General features: G+C 43.6%; 1 long non-coding RNA gene across 1 annotated transcript in view; it reads left to right on the top strand.

Moving 5' to 3' along the window:
* Window positions 1-21316, top strand: part of LOC310888723 — a 59991-nt gene extending 38675 nt beyond the window's left edge. Inside the window, exons 2-3 of the long non-coding RNA XR_014576097.1 lie at window positions 581-19295; window positions 20104-21316. This is a non-coding gene — a long non-coding RNA (uncharacterized lncRNA). The remainder of the gene's footprint in view (window positions 1-580; window positions 19296-20103) is intronic.
* Window positions 21317-22114: the final 798 nt, after the last annotated feature.

Raw genomic sequence — 22114 nt, 5'->3', positions numbered from 1 at the left:
TAGTCCTAAGCTGGGAAAAAGCAAGGAAACCTTGAAGAAAACAGGGAGGCTTGTAGCTTGTGTAGTCTTTAGCTGAGAAAATAAGGAAACCTTAAAGAAAACAGAGAGACTGGTAGCCTATAACTAATAAAGCTAGGGAAGTCATAAAGGCTTTACTGTAAGAAATAATCCCATGCTTTGGAATACCAGAGGGACTTTCCTCAGACAATGGACCTCATTTTATATCACAAGTAGTTCAAGAAATATCAAGGGCATTACAGATTAAGTGGGATTTACATACCGCTTGGAGACCGCAATGAAGTGGGCAGGTAGAAAGAATGAATCAAACACTAAAAAGACAGTTGACTAAAATTTGCCAGGAAGCTCAGCTAATATGGTAAGAAGCCCTACAAATAGCTCTGATGAGAATTAGGATAGCCTCCAGAGCTAAAGAAAAAGTTAACCCATTTGAATTATTATATGGCAAACCATATCCAGTAAATGAATTGGTGACAGAAGGGAGTCAAATGCATGTCAGGGGGGATGGTTGGGTCAGACAATATTTGCTGTCTTTGTCTGCCATGTTGTCCTCTCTCCATAGATATGTACAGGAGAGACTACCAATTCCATTGGATGTTCTGGTACATCCATTTTGACCTGGACATCAGGTACTGATTCGAACCTGGAAAGATGAGCTTCTAAAGGAGAAGTGGAAAGGACCCTACACTATCTTGCTCCACACCTACACTGCAATCAAGGTGGAAGGGATCAAATTGTGGATTCACTACACTCGTGTGAAGGCAGCACCACCAGAAGAGGAGAAGCAAGACCTACCATCAAAAGAAGCAAAAGAGACTACTTTGTGGCAAGTAGAACCGACCGAGGACTTGAAATTGCTGTTTAAAAGGACAAAATGGTTTCTGTTCTGATTAGAATTTCCTTAACAGGGTCAACTTACTGTTCCAATACTTGGACACAGAACTCTATAGTTCAGTTAGCTTTAAATTTAACCTGCTTTGCAAATGCAAACCTTACCAAGTAATGTTAGTGAAACAAAATACAGATAATATAGAGTATTTCTTCAAATTAATAGAAATGGACAAGAACTATGCAGTGAGAACTATGAAGCCTAAAAGTGAAGTTCATAGTCTCAAAGGGGGGAAATTGTAGTCCCAAAGCTGGGAAAAAACAAGGAAACCTTGAAGAGAATAGGGAGGCCTGTAGCTTGTGTAGTCTTTCTATAGCTTGTGCAGTCTTTTGCCTGAGAAAATAAGGAAAGAGAGAGACAGGTAGCCTTGAGCTAGCAGAAGCAAGGAAGATAAGGGATAAAAGGTAAAAAACAAGAAGGAGAAAAACAGCTCCAGACTGACCTATAGTAACTTTTTGCTCATTAAGGGTCATTAACATATTAAAATCACACCCATCGAAATGCTAATGTATGCTAATGAGCAATTTGGTGTTGTGTTCCCCCCCCACCCCCCACCCCGCACTGTTCCTCTGCAATGCTCAAACTCAGTAGAGGTAAGTTAGGTGAGCTGTAATAGTTAATGTAAGTAGCCAAAGAGATAGTTTTCACAAGTTTGCTGTGTGATTCGAGTCAGAGGTGTGCTTGCTTTGCGAAAGATTGCCAAGCACCTGCCCCTGCAGTTATATAATTAATTAATTAATTAAAAGACCTTCGTGTGGATTCTGACTCGGTGTGCTTATTGGCGTGGCTCACCGGACATGAACCTACGGACAAAAATGAGTTCCTGAAAAAGCTCTCTGTTCAGACGGATTGGTCTTCTCCCCAGCCGGCTTGACTTTGGGCACGTTTATTAGGACAGAAAAGAAAGGAAAATAATAATAATAATAATAGTACTACTACTAATAATGTGTACAAAACAAGTAATGTGCAATGCAATTGCTCACCACCCGCTGACCAATGCCCAGCCTATCCCTGAGCAGCCGGTCCCCCCACCCTGGCCCCTCACTACAAGAAGTACATTGAGGTGCTGGAGCGTGCCCAAAGAAAGGCAACGGAGCTGGGGAAGGGTCTAGAGAAAAAGTCTTATGAGGAGCGGCTGAGGGAGCTGAGGTTGCTTAGCTTGGTGAAAAGAAGGCTCAGGGGAGACCTTATTGTAATTTAGAATTACCTTAAAGGAGGTTGTAGCAAGCTGTGGTGGTTTTACTCAGGTGGGCAGCTGGGTTACACCACGGCTGCTCTCTCACTCCCCCTCCTCAAAGGGAAAGGGGAGAAAATACGATGCAAAGGGCTCAAGGGATGAGATAAGGACGGGGAGATTGCTCAACAATTATCATCACGGGCAAAACAGACTCAGAGTAGGGAGACAGTAAGATTTATTGCCTATTACTAACAAGATAGAGAAGTGAGGAACAAAGGAAAGAAAGTAAAAACGCCTTCCCCCCATCCACCCACTTCCACCTCCTCCCCCTGAGCAGTGCAGGGGAATGGGGGAATGGGGGTTGTAGTCAGTCTATAGCGCTTTGTCTCCACTGTTCCTTCTCAGTCACGGTCTTCCCCTCTGCCGTGGGGTCCTTCCCACAGGATGCAGTCCTTGCTGAACTGATCCGGCATGGGCTGCCCACAGGCAGCAGCTCCTCAAGAACTGCTCCAGATATGGGTCCATACCACGGGGTCCATCCCTCAGGAGCAAACTGCTCCAACCTGGGTCCCCCACGGGCAGCAGCTCCTGCCAGGTCACCTGCTCCTGCGTGGTCTCCTCTCCACGGGCTACAGATCCGGCCCAGAATCTGCTCCTGCAGGGGTCTTCCACAGGCCGCAGTCTCCGTCAGTGCAGGTTCACCTGCTCCACCGTGGTCTCCTCCATGGGCTACAGCGTGGAACCCTGCTCCACCGTGGTACTCCATGGGCTGCAGGGGGACAGCCTGCTTCACCATGGTCCTCACCACAGGCCGCAGGGGATTTCTGCTCCGGTGCCTGGAGCACCTCTCCCCCTCCTTCTTCACTGACCTTGGCGCCTGCAAGGCTGTTTCTCCGTCCTCTCTCTCCCAGCTGCTGTTCCCCAGCAGCTTTTTGTTTTTTTTTTTCCTTTCTTAAATATGCTCTCACAGAGGCGCAAACAATATCGCTTATTGGCTCAGCTCTGGCCAGCGGCGGAGCCGTTATCTAACATGGGGCAGCTTCTAGATTCTTCTCGCAGAAGCCACCCCTATGGCCCCCTGCTACCAAAACCTTGCCACCTAAACCCACTACACAAGGTGGGGATTGGGCTCTTCTCCCAAGCACCAAGTGATGAGATGAGGGGAAATGGCCTCAAGTTGCACCAGGAGAGGTTGAGGTTGGATATTAGGAGAAATTTCTTTACTGAGAGGGTGCGACATTGGAATAGGCTGCCCAAGGTTGAGTCACCATCCCTGGAGGTCTTCAAGAAACAATGTAGATCTTAGTAGCACGGTTTAGTGGTGGACTTGTCAGCACTAGATTAAAGGTTGGACTAGATGATCTTAGAGGTGTTTTACAACCTGAATGATTCTATGAAAAATAATTTTGTTGTGACTAACTCTGAAAAGAACCCCCATGCAATGAGTTGTGCAGAATTGCAGTACAGCCTGAGAAGCACCAACTTTTAAGCTGGTTTGTTCACTCATGTATCCTATGGTCCAGTTAGACATTGAAAACTTGCTTGACTAGAATCCTTGAAGAAATTCCAGCTTGTAACAATAAATTTATACTAAAATCCAGACTGATAAATATGTTTGGGAATATTAAGCTTGCCATGTGATACTATTGCAAGCATCAGCACACACATGAATAAAGCACTAATATTTAGTAAAATCCTTCATTAGAGACAATTAATAAGTCTTTGTATCTGAAAGAAGTGCAGGTTGAGCAGAATTACTGCAATCACTGGCTTTGTGACACATCTAGTGGAAAAAATACTATTGGCATGAATATTTAGTTAGACATATACTGATACAAGGAGATAATCCTACAAACACAATAGTAAGCAAAATTGTTGTGGGAAACACAAAGGTACTTATATTTGAGTGCCTGGGAGAATGAATTGCCTGCTATTTGGGCCGTGCTTCTCAGAACACAAACTCTGTTCTTCATTGCACTCTGGCAGTGCAGGCGCAGTAAAAGAGGTATTCCCTCTCCTAGCTATGATCTTGCCTGTTGTTACATGGTAAAACCAGTGGTGAAGGAAACACAATCTACATATCCGCATGGGCTGACAACTTCATCATATTACTGGGGTCTTGTATAGCTGTTGCGTTAAAGGTTAAAATAATTGGGAGTGATGCCCAATCCGTTGTTATAAGTCCAGTCGCGTTCAGGGTACTGAACTATCACGATTACGGATGAACAAATAATGTAATACAACCTCAGTCTAGTCATGTTCCATGAACTACCATGGCCACACTTAAAGAGTTTGGTTACTTTCAATGAGAGCTACCATGGTTAGATTAATGAGTAGTGCAATTTATTAAAGCAACAGGTACACAGGTTCTTTGGATTGCCGGTGATAAATTCACTGTCTGCAAAGCATGTGCAAATACCAAGAGTATGAGTAACACCGCCTGGCTATAAACACGTTAAAATATATATAAAGCAACCATATAGGGATTTCAAAGTTTCCCGGGGAGGTGTTTGGTATAACCAAGTGTTTTAATCTTACCCAAAGGTGTCCCAATGGGGGGGGAAGAGAGGCTCAGCCTGTCGACTGATCCCAGAAGTCAGAAGGTATCTTTCCTTACACAATGGTATCTTCCCTTATGCAATGGTATCTTCCTTAACATCCTCTCTCCCTTAAGCTAATTTATATCATTTTTTATCTTTCAGGTCAAGCTTGAGTGACTCTAGTCATGCATACCTTTATTACGATTGGTGTGAAATTTTCTTGCTTTGCTTTTAAAGGTATTGACTAGAAAAATGTAAAGTACGAGCTCAGTGAGGCGTGGTTGCACCTTGGAGGCAGGTGGCTTTTGGGATGGAGGTGTGTTTTGGTATAATTATATTATAATGGGCAAAGTTCACCAAAAGGACAGCATTTTGTCAAAAACATGGCAGGCTGTTGGCATAGGGTAGCAAATATGCAGCTTATTGGTTCCGATGTACCTTCAAGTTCCCATCTTATCACAGAGCCTGGCCAAGGTGTCTCCACTAAGCTCCACCCTCTGTTAACTTCCTCTTAGAGTCAGCACACCAGGTTCCCCTGGTGTGGTCAACATCTAAGGTTGGAGGCCTAGGGAACTTCTATGGAATGCAGCTACGCTTCGCCCCAGAAGTTTCTTCAATGCTGTACCTTTTCTTTAAAATGTGAATATAAGTTTAATTTCTAAGTCACCTCCAGCAATTATTCCACATAATCCACCCCGTGACTATAGTCACTCAAGCTTCACGACATTTGGAATGCATTGGGTGCATCACATATGTTCTTGTGATGAGAAATATCAAGCATATGTACATCTTGTAGGGTTACAGAACATTTAATCGTAATCCAAAGTTTAACATAGAGGGAGACTGTCAATATGAAACACAATACAGTGAGTATTAGTAAAACAACAACAGGGTGAAGCATCTTGTTGAAGATTTCTGTGACAGTTGGTGACCATCCAAACAAGGTGTACCACCAGTGGTGTTTTCCATCCTTCTTTACTCTTTCCAACACTTCATGTATTTCTTCTGCTTCACGATGAACAGTAATCAGAGTTTTTTGTCCATTTTCTCGAACTCGCTCCAACAGGTGATGTAGGTCTTCATGTTGTAGTCTTCCCACCAAGGCGAGATTCATTCCAATAGGGGTAGGCAGTAGGTCATGAAGTAGAGTATAATTGGATTGTAAAATTGGTAAGAGGTGACAGGAACTGAGTAACTAAAATCACATCCTAGAATTTTGGTAAAATTACAAACACAAACATTAGAGTGATTGCTTGTATCTACAGTAGTATTATCTATGACTATAGATTCACAACAGCTTCTCATGCAGATACATCCTTTTCCAATAGAGACATGTACAGTTTCAGAGGTTTCATTGGGATGTATCTTGAAGTGGCAAATATTTTGTTCAGTGTCAAGACAAATGTCTTGGGCTTCCAGTGTGTTACTCTCACAGATGAAGCCTTTTTGTTCACGCACAATGCATGCATTCACATAAATTGTTTGCCACTTTCCTCCCTTTTGATGGGCCCATGCTTTATGCTCCTTAGGATAAAGTATAGTTCCATTATGACTGAGTCCTAATGCAATGATTGGATATACATTGTATATGGTGGCATTACTTATGGTAAGTATAAAGGCAACAATTTTATCACTTTCTGCATAGTAGGTAAAGTTGACTAACTGCCACCATGCTTGAAACTCCTTTTCAAATTCTGAAGCATTATCCCAAATCAATTCTTGAATTTCAGTGGGCAAAGTTCCTCCTTCTCCCTCTCTAATAATAGCTGCTGCTACAGACTGTATCCATAGCTGTGCTTGGATGCAGCTCAAGGCAAGGGAAGTATCACCTTGGGTTTTTCCAAGGGCATTTACAATTAATTGATGATCATTTTCTTCAATTTGTTCCCAATGGGGTTAAATGTCTGATAGAAGCCATTGACTTGCTCCTAAGGCCAATAACGATGATTTTATTGGTCATTCCAATTTCCTCAGGTCATCTGTAATAGCAGTAATTCTACTGATTAGGACCTCGGCATCTATGCTATTTAACATTCCTAATCCTAATTAAATTAATAATCCTAATTTAATATTCCTAATCCTATTTAGTATTCCTATTCCTAATTTGGGGGGTTGGACTAGATGATCTTCAGAGGTTCCTTCCAACCTCGGCCATTCTGTGATTCTGTGATCCTGTTTCCAATAACCCAGTGGCATATCATAGCATGTGTCTAGATTGTTACAGAGAACGTCCATGTAACCATGCTAACCAGCCAGTGTAGGCAATTCTCAAAAAGGTGATACATTTTGAGTTGATTTCTGAGATGTTAATGTGCAGCGCTAGCTCTACCCTTTATACAGACCAGCTAGGGTTAAAGAGAACTCGTTGTTGTCCCATGTTCTTAATTATGTAAGGACCTGTGTTGAAGATGGAAGGAGTTAGACTAATGGGTGGCTGAGTCGGTACATTTTCAGATATTTGTGGGGGCAGAGACTTCTTATCTTTTGCAATTGACGCAGTTGTCGCTGTATCAATCATAAATTCAAATAGCAATTTGGTGCCTCTGTAACCCCAAAGACAGTACACAGTTACGGGTTCGGTGAAGGTAAAATTGTACCAGCAATCAGAATTTGGTTTAGTTACTTTGTCACACTCGGTTTTATAATTTTGCAGTCTGGAAGAGTCAGTATAAATCGTCTTAATTTCAGTTGGCCTATTATAAGTAGAGGCATTAGTTATTTGGCAACTGATTTGTATTGTCTGTCCTGAAATGGCTTGAAGTTTAGCCATCCGAAGAGAGTCATTCCAACTCCATTCATCTTTTGAGTATATTTTGTTTCCATGTAAAACTAAACTACAGAGATTTAGGTCCTTTTTGTTTTGCAGTGTTCCAACACTTGCACTATATCGTGACAATGTGTGGTTCCAAGGGTCATTATGAAATGTCATGGTGACGATGGGTACATTTCTAGCTCCATATTGCAGTATATCAAATGGGATGGATGGAGTTAGGTCAGGTGGTGTAGTTGGATCAGGTTCAGTCATATCTATTTTGAATCTGAATAACAGCCCTGTACAGTGTAGCTCCCACAGCCCTGTACCTGTACAATGTTGTTGCCACACGCAAGTCACAATAGTGGGTTCCACCAGGGTAAAATTATACCAACAATCCCACTCATCAGTGGTACAAGACTTTATTGTTAATGGGTTTCTAGATATTGTTATTAATGTGGCCTTTTCATGGGTTGATCCATTGGTCATCCTACACCCACACAATCTTTGGCTTCCCATGCATAAGGTTTTTCTGGGGGGTAGTTAGTACCATTGCTACTGTTCCAATCTGAGGCATTTTCACCAGCACAGGTTGTCTGGTGTAAAATCCTGTAGGATATTCTGGTTTAGTATGAACCTTTGGGGTGATTGTATTAGTAGATGCACAGAAGGCTTTCATTTTGGGGCAGCCATCTCCACTCCATCAATTATTTACTTGGCAGATAGCATCATACAATTGCAAATGCCATCCAAAGTCATGATTGTTCGCAAAACACTTAACCAATCCATTGGTGCATTCAATGATACCGTTAGCCTGAGGATAGTAGGGGTGTGTGGAATATCCACCAAATCCTTTCCTCTTTGGCTCAGTTTTGTACCACTGCAGCTGTAAAGTGTGAGCCATTATCACTTTGAATTTCTTCTGGTAGAAGTGTGCTGAACCATCTCTTAAGGCTTTTTGCTGTGTTTTCCCCAGTAGCTGATGTAAAGTCAGAAGCCATGGTGAGACCAGATATAATGTCTACTACCACCAGGACGTATTTTTTTCCACCCAATGGTCGCAATGGGCTGATATAATCAATCTGCCAGGAGTGCCACAATGTTTTCTTGTCACGAATGTGCAGGGGGGTGCCTTACTTGGATGGTCTTTGTTAAGCTGTAAACGACATTGGGAACAGGCAGTCACCACTTGTTTACACAGTTTAACTGATATAGGCCATCCTCGAGCTTTACCTTCCCAGTATAAATCAGCCCGTCCGGTGTGCCACGTTTAACATGTAACCATTCAAGTAAACATTTCCATTCTTGGTTATTTATGATGTCAGTTTGTCACAACCGTGTGAGGCTGTCTACCTGTTGATTGAATTGAGCAGCTATGATCATGTCCTTTTACCTATCCTACGTGTAGTGTCCACTGTTTTCCTATCTCTAACAGTTGCTTCCAACTATTTGTTTGCCAGACTGGAACTCTGTTCAACTGCCAATCATTGACTGCCCAGTGGCCTATCCATTCAGTGGTTCCTTTAAAAACAGCATATGAGTCAGTGTAGATATGGCTAGCACCGTGTTGTGCAGCTAATAGAACAGTTCTAAGTTCCCCTACCTGTCTACTGCCTTCACCTGTTTCAATCAATTTTTCTCCTGTTGCCGCTTCCAGTGCTACAGCTTTGTGTTTCCACTTACTGTTCTCCCCATGGGACGATGCATCAGTAAACCATACTTCTGTAAGATGACTGTTTTCCTTTAGAGGGGGTACTTCCCAAACTGGGGATGGTTTGGTTGGTGGAGACTGGAACAAGAGGGTACTATCTATGTCTTTTTGTAGTTTATATATTTTAGTATTACCCTTGGTGATTGACATAATTTCCCCCAAATTATTATGTTTTTTTTTTTTCTCTCCTTATTTGTTCTGTTTGTTTCACTGCTCGCACTAGGGACAGTAAATCCTTCTCAAGATACGAATATATCCTTTTGGTATCACTGAAAGAGTGGGAGGTGAATTCCAGTGGTCTTTCTGGTCCCTCTGTCCCCTTTTGCCACAGGTTAGGATGAGAACCATGTTCACTGAACCACCATTCTACATGAATAGTGTCGGTTGGGTGTATTGGACCAAGTTGCTGGAATAACCTCAATTCTTTTATTAACAATTCTAATGTGCTGGTATGCTGTTCAGTCTCATGATTTTCCTTTTTTGAGCAAATTATATAAAGGATGCGCAATAATAGGAAAACCTGGGATGTGTTTGTGCCAGTAACTTAAGGCTCCCCAAACTTGTTGTACTTCCTTTATGCTAGAAAGTCTTTGTCCATGTTCTGTTTTTCTCAGGGTGTCCTGAGGAATAGAAGCAGCTCCATTAACCCACCAGAGTCCCAGGAATTTATGTTCCTGTGTGTATTAGCATTTAACTGTCGGTAATCTACTGTAAAATGCCATTGGCCAGTTGGTTTCTTTACCAGCCACACCAGTGAGTTATAAGGTGAATGAGTCCTTTTAATAATGCCTCTTTCTTCCAATTCTGTTACTACCCCATCAATCCCCATAAGTGCTGCTGCTGGCAACAGATATTGTCGAACATCAGTGATTTAAGAGGGGGGTAAGGGTATAGATATTTGTAACAGACTCAGTTTCACTATGCCTGAATCCCTTTTTGTGTTACGAAACTCCACACGGTTCCATCTGGAAGTTTCCACATTTGCCCACGTAGTATGTCAAATCCTAAAACATTAGTATATGCAGCACCGACTAATGTTTCTGCCCTGGTTAATTTTCATTCCTCTGGCAGCCAGAGTGAAATTTTTGTGGTGGGGCATTCTTTTTGCACACCATCGATTCCTGTGAATTTAACCCTGCGTTGGCCAGGTCTTATGCCCAGGGTTCGTGCTGTCTCATGGGTAATTACTGACATTTGGGCCCCGGTGTCAATGAGAAAGTTTACCAATATTTTTCGGGGTCCAACGGGAATGGCAATGGCAGGTTCAGAGTATTCATCAGAGAGCCATTGAATTGCTAATACCTGCAGAGCAGGGTGGCTCACTGCCCTCTCCGGGGATAGGAGTTTTTTTGCTGAGATTCTGCCTCCTCAATTGGGCTTGGTGAAGAAGGTGCACTTTCCTTATGGGTTGGGGGTTTTCCAGCTAGGCAATTCTCCCCAGCTGGGATATTTTTCTTACCCAGAGATCAGACTAATGTACGAAGATTCTCCGTAGAGACGCCACGCAAGATTGGTCGGGGGGGTACACCCAAAGCTAGGGCCTTATGCCACAACTCACCCCGTTCCTTATTAGGTTTGAACCTCTCATTGGCTTTAGGGTATCTGGGGTTTTGAGTGTGGATTTAGTGAACTCACCAGGAGTGATCTGGGAACTTAGAAGTGGACGAACTGATCCAGCCCATTTGGTGTCCATACTTATCTATGTCTTGTACAAATTCACTCCAGGTGGGAATGGGGGAGTTTGGATTTCACCTACAACCACGATCATCATCCCTACAAGCAGCTAGTATGCGATCCTGGGTATTTGCTACAAACATCTTAAGACAATCAGGGAGTCCACAGATAAGAGGGGTTAATCGAGCTGAGTTGATAGGGGCTAGCATCGGGGATTTCCCGAATTCATCTCTTTCATATATTGCCTGTATGCAAGGCTGCTTTCTGTACTGCTACAGCCAGGTCAGAATAGCTTGTGGCTCTAATTTCCAGTGGTTCCCCTCTCTCCTGGGGATCTACACCACCTGCACAGTATGCAGCTCAAGCAGTTAAGGAGTAATTATGCTCTCCTGGCATGATAGTTAAAAATACTTCAGGTCCCCCAAAGCCTCCTGCCTCTTCCTCACTCAGCATAATTCGATCTCCTCCTTCAAGAGAAACTCACAACACATACTCGACTTGTGATTCTCCTGACCGCCTTGAGAATTTCTCCTGTATTCTTTATCAGCTCTGCTGGTAACCATGGGATTGTTCGCACATTAGTGCAGATTTCATCATCGTCATCAACAGCAGTCTCAGTCTTAACCAAAGGTCTCAAGGAAATCAACTGAGATTCAGATTCGTCAGTCCCTTCAACCTCATCATCACTGTCAAACCAAAGATCACCATCCCAACTGTCAGGGTCTGCACTATGCATTAACTGGAGCGGAAGGTTGCATTTTATCTAACATACGATTAAATCTTTCCAGCAATTGTTTAAGTTTTCAGATGACACCAAGTTAGGCTTAAGTGTTGATCTTATCACGCGTAGGAGGGCTCTGCAGAGGGATCTGGATAGGTTGGACCAATAGGCCGAGGCCAACTGTATGAAGTTCAACAAGGCTAAGTGCCGGATCCTGCACTTGGGGCACAACTCCATGCAACGCTACAGGCTGGGGGAATAGTGGCTGGAAAGCTGCCCAGCGGAAAGGGACCTGGGGCTATTGGTCGATAACCAACTGAATATGAGCCAGCAGTGTGCTCAGGTGGCCAAGAAGGCCAAGAGCATTCTGGCTTGTATCAGAAATAGCGTGGCCAGCAGGACTAGGGAAGTTATTGTCACTCTGTACTCAGCCCTGGTGAGGCTGCACCTCGAATACCATGTTCAGTTTTGGGCCCCTCACTACAAGAAGGGCATCGAGGTGCTGGAGTGTGCCCAAAGAAGGGCAATGAAGCTGGGGAAGGGTCTAGAGAACAAGTCTTATGAGGAGCGGCTGAGTGAGCTGAGGTTGTTTAGCTTGGAGAAAAGAAGGCTCAGGGGAGGCCTTATTGTACTTTAGAATTACCTTAAAGGAGGTTGTAACAAGGTGGGGATTGGGCTTTTCTCCCAAGCACCAAGTGATGAGACGAGGGGAAATGGCCTCAAGTTGCACCAGGAGAGGTTGAGGTTGGATATTAGGAGAAATTTCTTTACTGAGAGGGTGCAGCATTGGAATAGGCTGCCTAGGGAAGTGGTTGAGTCACCATCCCTGGAGGTCTTCAAGAAACAATGCAGATCTTAGTAGCATGGTTTAGTGATGGACTTGTCAGTACTAGATTAAAGGTTGGACTAGATGATCTTAGAAGTCTTTTCTAACCTGAATGATTCTATGATAATTCACCTGTCTGGCCAGTTCAGAAACCAGACTGGAGGTGGCGTTTAACAATTGATTGTCAGCACCTGAATGCTAATAAAGCCCCACTAACAGGTGCTGTGTCAAAAATTGCAAACTTAGCAGCTATATTGCAAGCAGCTGTTCACCCATGGATGGTGGCACTAGATGTAAGAGATATGTTCTTTACAGTTCCCTTGCAGGAGGAGGAAGTGGTGCAAACATAGAATTAGTGAATGATGGATATTTCCTTCTTTTTAACAGGGTAACCTGTTCAGACCCTCCCCACCAAAACAAGTGTCTATTTTCTCTTACAGCACCCCACAGGATGGGGGACAGAAATGCTGTTTTCATGTTACTTCTCCAAACCCTAACCATGCTGCTCCTCCTAACCTGTGGTGAAAGAACACTAGAGTGGCCATGGTCTCAAGCTCATGTTAAGTATACTGGGAGTATGGGCATACACTCTAGTAAGGGATAATTAAACCTTTCTACCATGGTCATACACAGAACTGAAATATACTTAGCAAATGAGTAGAGGTGGGATAGTACTAACCTACTCCTTCAACTCCTGGCTGCAGCAGGGGAAGAAATTAAAATGGAATTACCAGATGATCAATGGGTCTACCCATGAGAAGGTATCTCAGATTTCTGTGTACGATATTACATCAAACCCAGCAGCAAAAGTTATGAAACTTTGTGCCTCCAAAAGATTGGACTGCTGGTACAATTTTACCTTAGTACAACCTGTATTTTTAGTTTGCTTCTGGGTTCACCGTAGCATAGGACTATCATTGAAATTTAAAATGGATATTATTGTGCCTAGTACACCTGCCCTGATGGTAACTATTTGCCCCAGTACAAGTACCTCTATTATGACAAAGGATAAGAAAGTCCTGTCCCCACAACCTTCTGAAATTGGACTGTATGTGATTAAAGATATAGGCCTAGACCAATTGCTATTTAATTGAGACCATGATGGATTCTCTTAAATGAGTATTTTATTGATGCAAATTGACATCTCTGCAGTCAAACCTGCCTGCTCACCATTCCTGAGTACGCTCTATGCAGGATGGCTAGCATGGTTGCATAGACGAACCCTCTCCTCTCCAAAACAAATACGGAGAGGTGTGAATGGTATCACAAGAACAGGATTGGGAGTCTTAAGTAGTATAGATGCTGAAGTACTCATAAATAAATTGAGCACAGACACAAGTGATTTACACAAATTAGAACATCCATTACGGTCTTCTCTATTAGCATTAGGAACTAACCAATGGCTCTTATATGACATACTACCTCGGTGGGAAAAAATTAATGAAAGGGACCACCAATTAATTGTGAATGCACTTGGTATAGCCCAAAATAATGTTTCTCTAGTTCTTAGTTGTATCCAAGCTTAGCTGTGGATGCAATCTATGGTAGCAGCAATTATAAGAGAAGATGAAGAGGGCACCTTACCCACTGAAATTTGAAAGGTAATTTGGGATAATGCAACTAAATTTGAAAAGGAATTCCAATCGTGGTGTTATTTAGTTAATTTTACTTACAACCCTATCAGCAATGAAGCCATTGCTTTTGTCTTAACAATACACAATACTTTGGTATATGCCATATACCCAATCATTGTGCTAAGATTAAATCACAATAGAACCATATCTAGTAGAGCACAGAGTGTGGGCCCAACAAAACAGAAACAAATGGCAAAATGTTGATGTTAACGTGTCCATTGCGCAGGAACAACAAGGATTTATTTGTGAAAGTAACACAATCAAAGTCCAAGACATTTGTCTTGACACTGAACAAAATGTTTGTCATTTTGAACTACATCCCAATGAAACCCCTGAAACTGTACTGATCCCAGAGGTCAGAAGGTATCTTTCAAGATATCTTTTCCTTCGTGATGGTATCTTCCCTAACATCCTCTCTCCCTTAAGCTAATTTATATCATTTTTTATCTTTCAGGTCAAGCTTGAGTGACTCGTCATGCATACCTTTGTTACGATTGGTGTGAAATTTTCTCGCTTTGCTTTTAAAGGTATTGACTAGAAAAATTTTAAGTGCAAGCTCATTGAGGTGTGGTTACACCTTGGAGGTGGGTAGCCTTTGGGATGGAGGTGTGTTTTGGCATTATAATGGTATTATAATGATCAAAGTTCACCAAAAGGACAGCATTTTGTCAAAAACATGGCAGGCTGTTGGCCCAGGGTAGCAAATGTTCATCTTATCGGTTTCGGTGTACACAAGAACAATCGGGTTCCCATCTTATCACAGAGCCTGGCCAAGGTGTCTCCACTAAGCTCCACCCTCTGTTAACTTCCTCTTAGAGTCAGCACACCAAGTTCCCCTGGTGTGATCAACATCTAAGGTTGGAGGCCTAGGGAACTTCTATGGAATGCAGCTACACTTCACCCCATAAGTTTCTTCAATGCTGTACCTTTTCTTTAAAATGTGAATATAAGTTTAATTTCTAAGTCACTTCAGGCACACTGCACCACCACTCTGTGAGGGTAAGATGAATTATCTATAGTCATGGGGTGGAGTGTGGCAGTGTACTCCCCCTGGCCACCCCTAAGATGACCTTTCACCTGTGACCCTGCTCTAGTGATAACCATCAGTGTGGTGACCATGATGAACAGGGAGCTGTAAGAGTGAAACATGAGTGCACACAGGTCTTGGCAGGCATAGCACCAAGAAAGTGCTTCCAGGTCCCTTTTCTCCTTCCCCAACTACCATTGTTGATCAGACCACTCTTTCTGGCTTGCACACAGTTACAGAGCTGGTCAAACCACTTAGCCGTCTGAATACAGCCTGTGGTGGATTTGGACCCTATTGCTCTATTTGAGCTGTTTACAGACAGTCTGCTTTGTACAGATTTCTTCCTGTAAGTGCTTTGCTGCTATCTGCAGATGGTAGCAAATATTGCAAGGAAAAGGTGCCAGTGGACATATCACAGAATCACAGAATCACAGAATTGTAGGGGTTGGAGGGGACCTCAAGAGATCATCGGGTCCAACCCCCCTGCCAAAGCAGGTTCCTTAGAGCAGGCTGCCCAGGTAGGTGTCCAGACGGACCTTGAATATCTCCAGAGAAGAAGACTCCACAACCTCCCTGGGCAGCCTGTTCCAGTGCTCCTTCACCCTCACTGTGAAGAAGGTCTTTCACGTGTTGGTGCGGAACTTCCTGTGCTCCATCTTGTGGCCATTGCCCCTTGTCCTATCCCCACAAACCACTGAAAAGAGGTTGGCCAAATCCCACTGTCTCCCACACTTAAGGTATTTGTAATCATTGATAAGATCCCCTCTCAGTCTTCTCTTCTCCAGGCTGAACAGACCCAGGTCTCTCAGTCTTTCCTCATAGGGAAGATGCTCCAGGTCCCATCTATCATCTTTGTTGCCCTCCGCTGGATATTTCCTCTCAAGTGTTGTAAGAGCCCTTCACAGAACCAAACCGTTAACAGACTGTCTCCCTTGCTAAAAAATAGTTATGTTTTAAACCAGAAGAAAACTGACTGGTGAATAGAAAACAACGAGACCTAAAATAACATTTTATGGCATTATCTCTAAACACAAAGAACCCTCTTACAACACCATTTTATTATATTTTCTGCACACATGTTCAGTAATATCCAAAAATGTTACAGTAAGATGTTTACGAGTCTTCTGAAGTGAAAGTGCTTCTCAGGTAAATAAATGTGGTTTAGGTGTTTATTATTACAGTACGTTCTGAAGTTGTCTCCACCCCATGTTGTTTTATGCTATGTTGCTGGAAGACAGATCAAAATAGCTTTTATTTAAATCTATTCATCTACCTATTTCACTATCAGGTTATTCCATGGTATACACAAGAAAGCAATTAATCAAACAATGTCTAAAATAGTCCACATTTCACAACAATTCAGTCAATTATCTATTGTTTCTTCCACTTCCCATATATGCTCTATGCCCTGCAGGCTGTGGTTTCACAAAGCAGTGAGTTACAATGTCCCAGCAGCTTATTCCCCACACCCTCTGCTTCTCCTCCCTGCTCATTTGTGTACCCAGCAGAACAAGCTGTCTCATGATTTGGGCAAAATTTCTTCAGCAAATAATATCTGAGCTACAAATAGTATGTAAAATAATTGGAATTACATTTGTAAATACATACTTTAAAAACTCACATTGTAGTGCTAGAATATCGATTGCGAAGGGTTTCTCTTACCTGCTTAGACAATTTTGTATGTATTCATAGGATGAATTTCAAAACATTACCATTGACTGCAATTTAATAACTACTTTTTGCAGTTATTTTAAAAAGGTAAGCCAATGTGTCATTCATTCACATAAGTTTTCACAAATAGCAGCCTCCTATCAATCCCTGAAAGTACGCACAAAGCAGGCTGAACTGAATTTCAGCTTTGGTGTTGAATGAACTTAAACAAAAAGGTTTACTGTCGCTAATTTCTAATACTACATTTTAATTTGCATGTAAATGATCATGATTCAATTTGATAACTACCAGCTTTTCAAAGCTAATAAAGAAGTGATCTGAATTACCTCCATGCTTCCACCAAAGAGTACTCTTCCCCAATGTCTTTCGCCTGTGCCATGAATTAACAAGGGGCAGGAGATAGCCATAGACTGCAAGATCTCCACTGCTCTCTCGGCATTGCATGGAGCTGCAGAAAGAGTGGTAACCAAACTTTTGGAGAAGCACTAGCAGGACTTCCCATTTGTGAATTCAACACTATAGTGAATTTCCTCTGGAGGGTGTGTAAGCTCCCTGTTCCTCTGAAAAGCAGAACATCTAAGTTTAAAAAAAGGTCTTTATTCTTAGCCTAAAAATTAGGGTCCAGACACAGAAGTGGTTGTTCTGGATTCTCACAAAAATTATGCTGACATAGGTACCTAATGGGTCACCATGTGTTATCAGGTCATTTCTACAAACCTCTATAAATGAGTAACTGAAGTCAGTCAATGCTACCATCTGTAGATCAAACCCTTGCTTCAACTGAGAGAGATTTTATGTTTAGAGCTCACTGTAGGGACCAAGTGGGTTACAGCTTTGCATTTTGGAAAAGGAGATGTATCTTATCTTTCCACTATTTAAGGGATGTAATCGATAAACCTCACTACAAGAAAACACATGATGTCCCCAATTCCTTCTAAACATCATGAAGCTTGAGTGACTATAGTCATGGGGTGGATTATGTGGAATAATTGCTGGAGGTGACTCACTGAGGCTAAACATTTGTCCACAGCTTAAGGGAAGGTTCAGTGTTGAGGAAACTTCCAGGGTGAGATACAGTGGATATGCAAGAAAATCTGATAGTCCCCTTGGCAACATAGCCTGCAACCTTAGGTATTGGTAACACCAGGGAAGCTTGGTGTGCTGACCCTAAGAGTATGGAGGGTGGAGTGGAGTGAAGACACCGCGGCCAGGCTCTGTGCTATCACTGCAGTGATGGGGAACTGGATGCTATTGCAGAATTCATAGACTGCATGGCTGGTTCTGACTCCAACTGATAACCAAATCATGTCCTCTGGGTGATAATCCCATTATAATGCCAAAACACACCTCTATCCCAAAGTCTACCCACCCCCAACGTGCGATACCCCCCCCCCACTGAGCATGCACTCTGAATTTCTCAGAGCCTATACCTTTAAACAAAGGCAAGAAAAATTTATACCAATCACAACGAAGACATGTTTCACTAGAGTCACTCAAGCTCCACCTAAAAGTAAGAAAATAGTATAAAATGGCACAAGAGAGGGAAAATTTGAGGGAAGACATCATTACAGACAAGTTCGAAGGACATTGCTGACTTCTGGGATCAGTCGACAGGCTGAACCTCTCTTCCACTCCCATAAGGACGCCTATTGGGTGAGATTCGAACTCTCGGTTATACCGAGTGCTTCCCCGGGAAACCTAACATTCTCTATAGAGTTGTTTCATAAGTTAGTACATGTGTAGTTGGTTGTGTTAATCATATTCTTGGTATTTGCACGTGCTTTGCAGACAGTGTATTTATCAGCGGCAGTCCAAAGAACTTCTACTCCTGTTGCTTCAGTAAACTACACCAGTCATTTACTAGATTGAAAGTGTATTGTGCTATTTGTGAATCAGTGATTGTAATTAATGCGACTGGACTTATAGTGCCAATTGCAGTATTTGTGCATCTGTGATCATGATAATTCAATATACATTGAATGCGACCGGAATTATAGTGCCAAATTGGGTATTACGCAGAATATATAACCTCAGCTGCCCCCAGCCCCTCTGATATCTGAGGACAAGCTGGAATGCAAGGGAGGTTTAGGTCTGCCAAACTTCCTTACCCTTTAACACAACAGGGGGTGTTCCTTGATGAGAAGCTCAACATGAGCCGGCAACGTGTACTTACAGCCCAGAAATAAAACTGCATCCTGGGCTGCATTGAAAGAAGCATGACTAGCAGGTTAAGGGAGGTAATTTTCCCCCTCTACTCCAACCTTGTGAGACCCCACCAGGAGTATTGCATTCAGCTCTGGGACTCCCAATATAAGAAGGACATGGACCTGTTGGAGTCAGCCAAGAGGAGGCCCACGAAGATGACGGTTGTGGTTTAAGCCGGCTGGCAGCCTGGGTGTGCCACTCCCAGCCTCCTCACCGGCAGGGCAGTATGAGAAGTAGAAAAGTGCTTGACTCTGTGTTAGCACTGCTCTGCAACAACTAAAACCATTGGTGTGTCATCACCGCTATTTTCATCAAAAATCCAAAACACAGCATCATACAAGCCTCTGCAAAGAAAATTAACTCAATTCCAGCCAAAACCATAACACTGTAGTGTACTGGGTCTGGATGGGATGGAGTTAACTTTCCCTGCAGCAGCCCATACAGTGCTGCGTCCTTTAAACACAGAAACGAAGATTCTGACCAGATGGAGCACGATCTCGCAGCCTCTGGAGGCATCTCCTGTCAGCTGTGCAGGAAAGGTATCCCTTCAAGGAAGAACTTGTATGTCTACCAGGCAAATGGACCACCATGGAGAAGGGAATTCAGTACCTGAGGGAATTGGCCGTACGGGAAGTAATTTATAAGGACCTAGACGACGCACAAACATCCACAGATCCAGATGAAGTCCGGTGTACAACCCATGTGGCGGAAGTTTGTACGGAGTGCACCATCATCATATGCCAGCTCATTGGCAATACTAACCTGGAAAGCGGAGGAGAATCCCCCAGTGAATGAAGTGACTAAATTACTCCGGCAGTACGAAGGAAATCTCTCCTCTTCCCTACAGGCCTGTGTCTCAGCTGTGGAGAAACTCTCTGAAGAGGTCCACCAACTTAAAGAGAATTCATCTTCCCCTCCACCTGAACGAACCAGTGTTCACCAGCTAAAAGAGAATGCTTTGGAGAAACTTTCTGAAAAGATCCACCAACTTGAAGAGAGATTATTTTCCTCCCCACCTGTACAAACCAGTGTCTCAGCTATTAGGGGTAAACGTTCATCTATGCAAGGAAGACAATATGGTGGGCACACACCCTGCGCCACCCTGTGGTTTTACCTACGTGACCATGGAGAGTACATGAGAAAATGGGATGGAAAATCTACTGCGACCCTAGAGGCACGGGTACGTGAGTTGCAGAAGAAAACAATTAGGAAAAAGGGGTTCTCTGAAAAGTTTGCTGCTCCAACTTCCAGCAGGCAGTCCTTTAAACACAGAAACGAAGATTCTGACCAGGACTAGAGGGGCCCTGCCTCCAGCCAGGGGGAGGAAAGGGACAATCGAGTTTATTGGACTGTGTGGATTCGATGGCCTGGCACGTCAGACGCACAGAAGTATAAGGCTTTAGCAGACACCGGTGCACAATGTACTCTAATGCCATCAAGCTATAAAGGGCCAGAGCCCATCTGTATTTATGGTGTGACGGGGGGATCCCAGCAGTTAACTGTATTGGAGGCTGAAGTGAGTCTAACCGGTAATGAGTGGCAAAAGCACCGTATTGTGACTGGCCCGGATGCTCCGTGCATGCTTGGCATAGACTATCTTAGAAGAGGATATTTCAAGGACCCAAAAGGGTTATGCTGGGCTTTTGGCATAGCTGCCTTGGAGACAGAGGACATTAAACAGTTGTCTACCTTGCCTGGTCTCTCAGAGGACCCTTCTGTTGTGGGGTTGCTGAGGGTTGAAGAACAGCAAGTGCCGATCGCTACCACAACTGTGCACCGGCGGCAATATCGCACCAACCGAGACTCCCTGAGTCCCATCCATAAGCTAATTTGTCAACTGGAGAGCCAAGGAGTGATCAGAAAGACTCATTCACCTTTTAATAGTCCCATATGGCCAGTGCGAAAGTCTAATGGTGAGTGGAGACTAACAGTGGACTATCGTGGCCTGAATGAAGTCACGCCACCACTGAGTGCTGCAGTGCCGGACATGCTAGAACTCCAGTATGAACTGGAATCAAAGGCAGCCAAGTGGTATGCCACAATTGATATCGCTAATGCATTTTTCTCCATCCCTCTAGCAGCACAGTGCAGGCCACAGTTTGCTTTCACTTGGAGGGGAGTCCAATATACTTGGAATCGGCTGCCCCAGGGGTAGAAACATAGCCCTACCATTTGCCATGGACTGATCCAGTCTGCGCTGGAGCAGGGGGAAGCTCCTGAACACCTGCAGTACATCGATGACATCATTGTGTGGGGTGACACCGCAGAAGAAGTTTTCGAGAAAGGGAAGAAAATAGTCCAAATCCTTCTGAAGGCCGGTTTTGCCATAAAACAAAATAAAGTTAAAGGATCTGCACGAGAGATCCAGTTTTTAGGAATAAAATGGCAAGATGGACGTCGTCAAATCCCAATGGATGTGATCAACAAAATAACAGCTATGTCTCCACCAACTAGCAAAAAAGAAACACAAACTTTCCTAGGTGTCGTGGGGTTTTGGAGAATGCACATTCCAAATTACAGTCTGATTGTAAACCCGCTCTACCAAGTAACCCGTAAGAAGAATGCTTTTGAATGGGGCCCTGAGCAACGACAAGCCTTTGAACAAATTAAGCAGGAAATAGTTCATGCGGTAGCCCTCGGGCCAGTCCGAACAGGACCAGATGTAAAGAATGTGCTCTACACCGCAGCCGGGGAGAATGGTCCCACCTGGAGCCTCTGGCAGAAAGAACCTGGGGAAACTCGAGGTCGACCCCTGGGGTTTTGGAGTCGGGGATACAGAGGATCTGAGGCCCGCTATACTCCAACTGAAAAGGAGATATTGGCAGCATATGAAGGAGTTCGATCTGCTTCGGAAGTGGTCGGTACTGAAGCGCAGCTCCTCCTGGCACCCCGACTGCCGGTACTAGGCTGGATGTTCAAAGGAAGGGTCCCCTCTACACATCATGCAACTGATGCTACATGGAGCAAGTGGGTTGCACTGATTACTCAGCGGGCTCGAATAGGAAACCCCAGTCGCCCAGGAATCTTGGAGGTGATTATGGACTGGCCAGAAGGCAAATACTTTGGGATATCATCAGAGGAGGAGGTGGCCCGTGCTGAAGAAGCCCCACTGTACAACAAGCTACCGGAAAATGAGAAGAAATATGCCTTGTTCACTGACGGGTCCTGTCGTATTGTGGGAAAGCATCGGAGATGGAAAGCTGCTGTATGGAGTCCTACACGACGAGTTGCAGAAGCTGCTGAGGGAGAAGGTGAATCGAGTCAGTTTG

Source organism: Anser anser, assembly GCF_964211835.1.
Source record: "Anser anser genome assembly, chromosome: W".
Taxonomy (NCBI): domain Eukaryota; kingdom Metazoa; phylum Chordata; class Aves; order Anseriformes; family Anatidae; genus Anser; species Anser anser.
The sequence above is the reverse complement of the archived record's forward strand: the minus strand, read 5'-3'. Positions and strand labels throughout refer to the sequence as shown.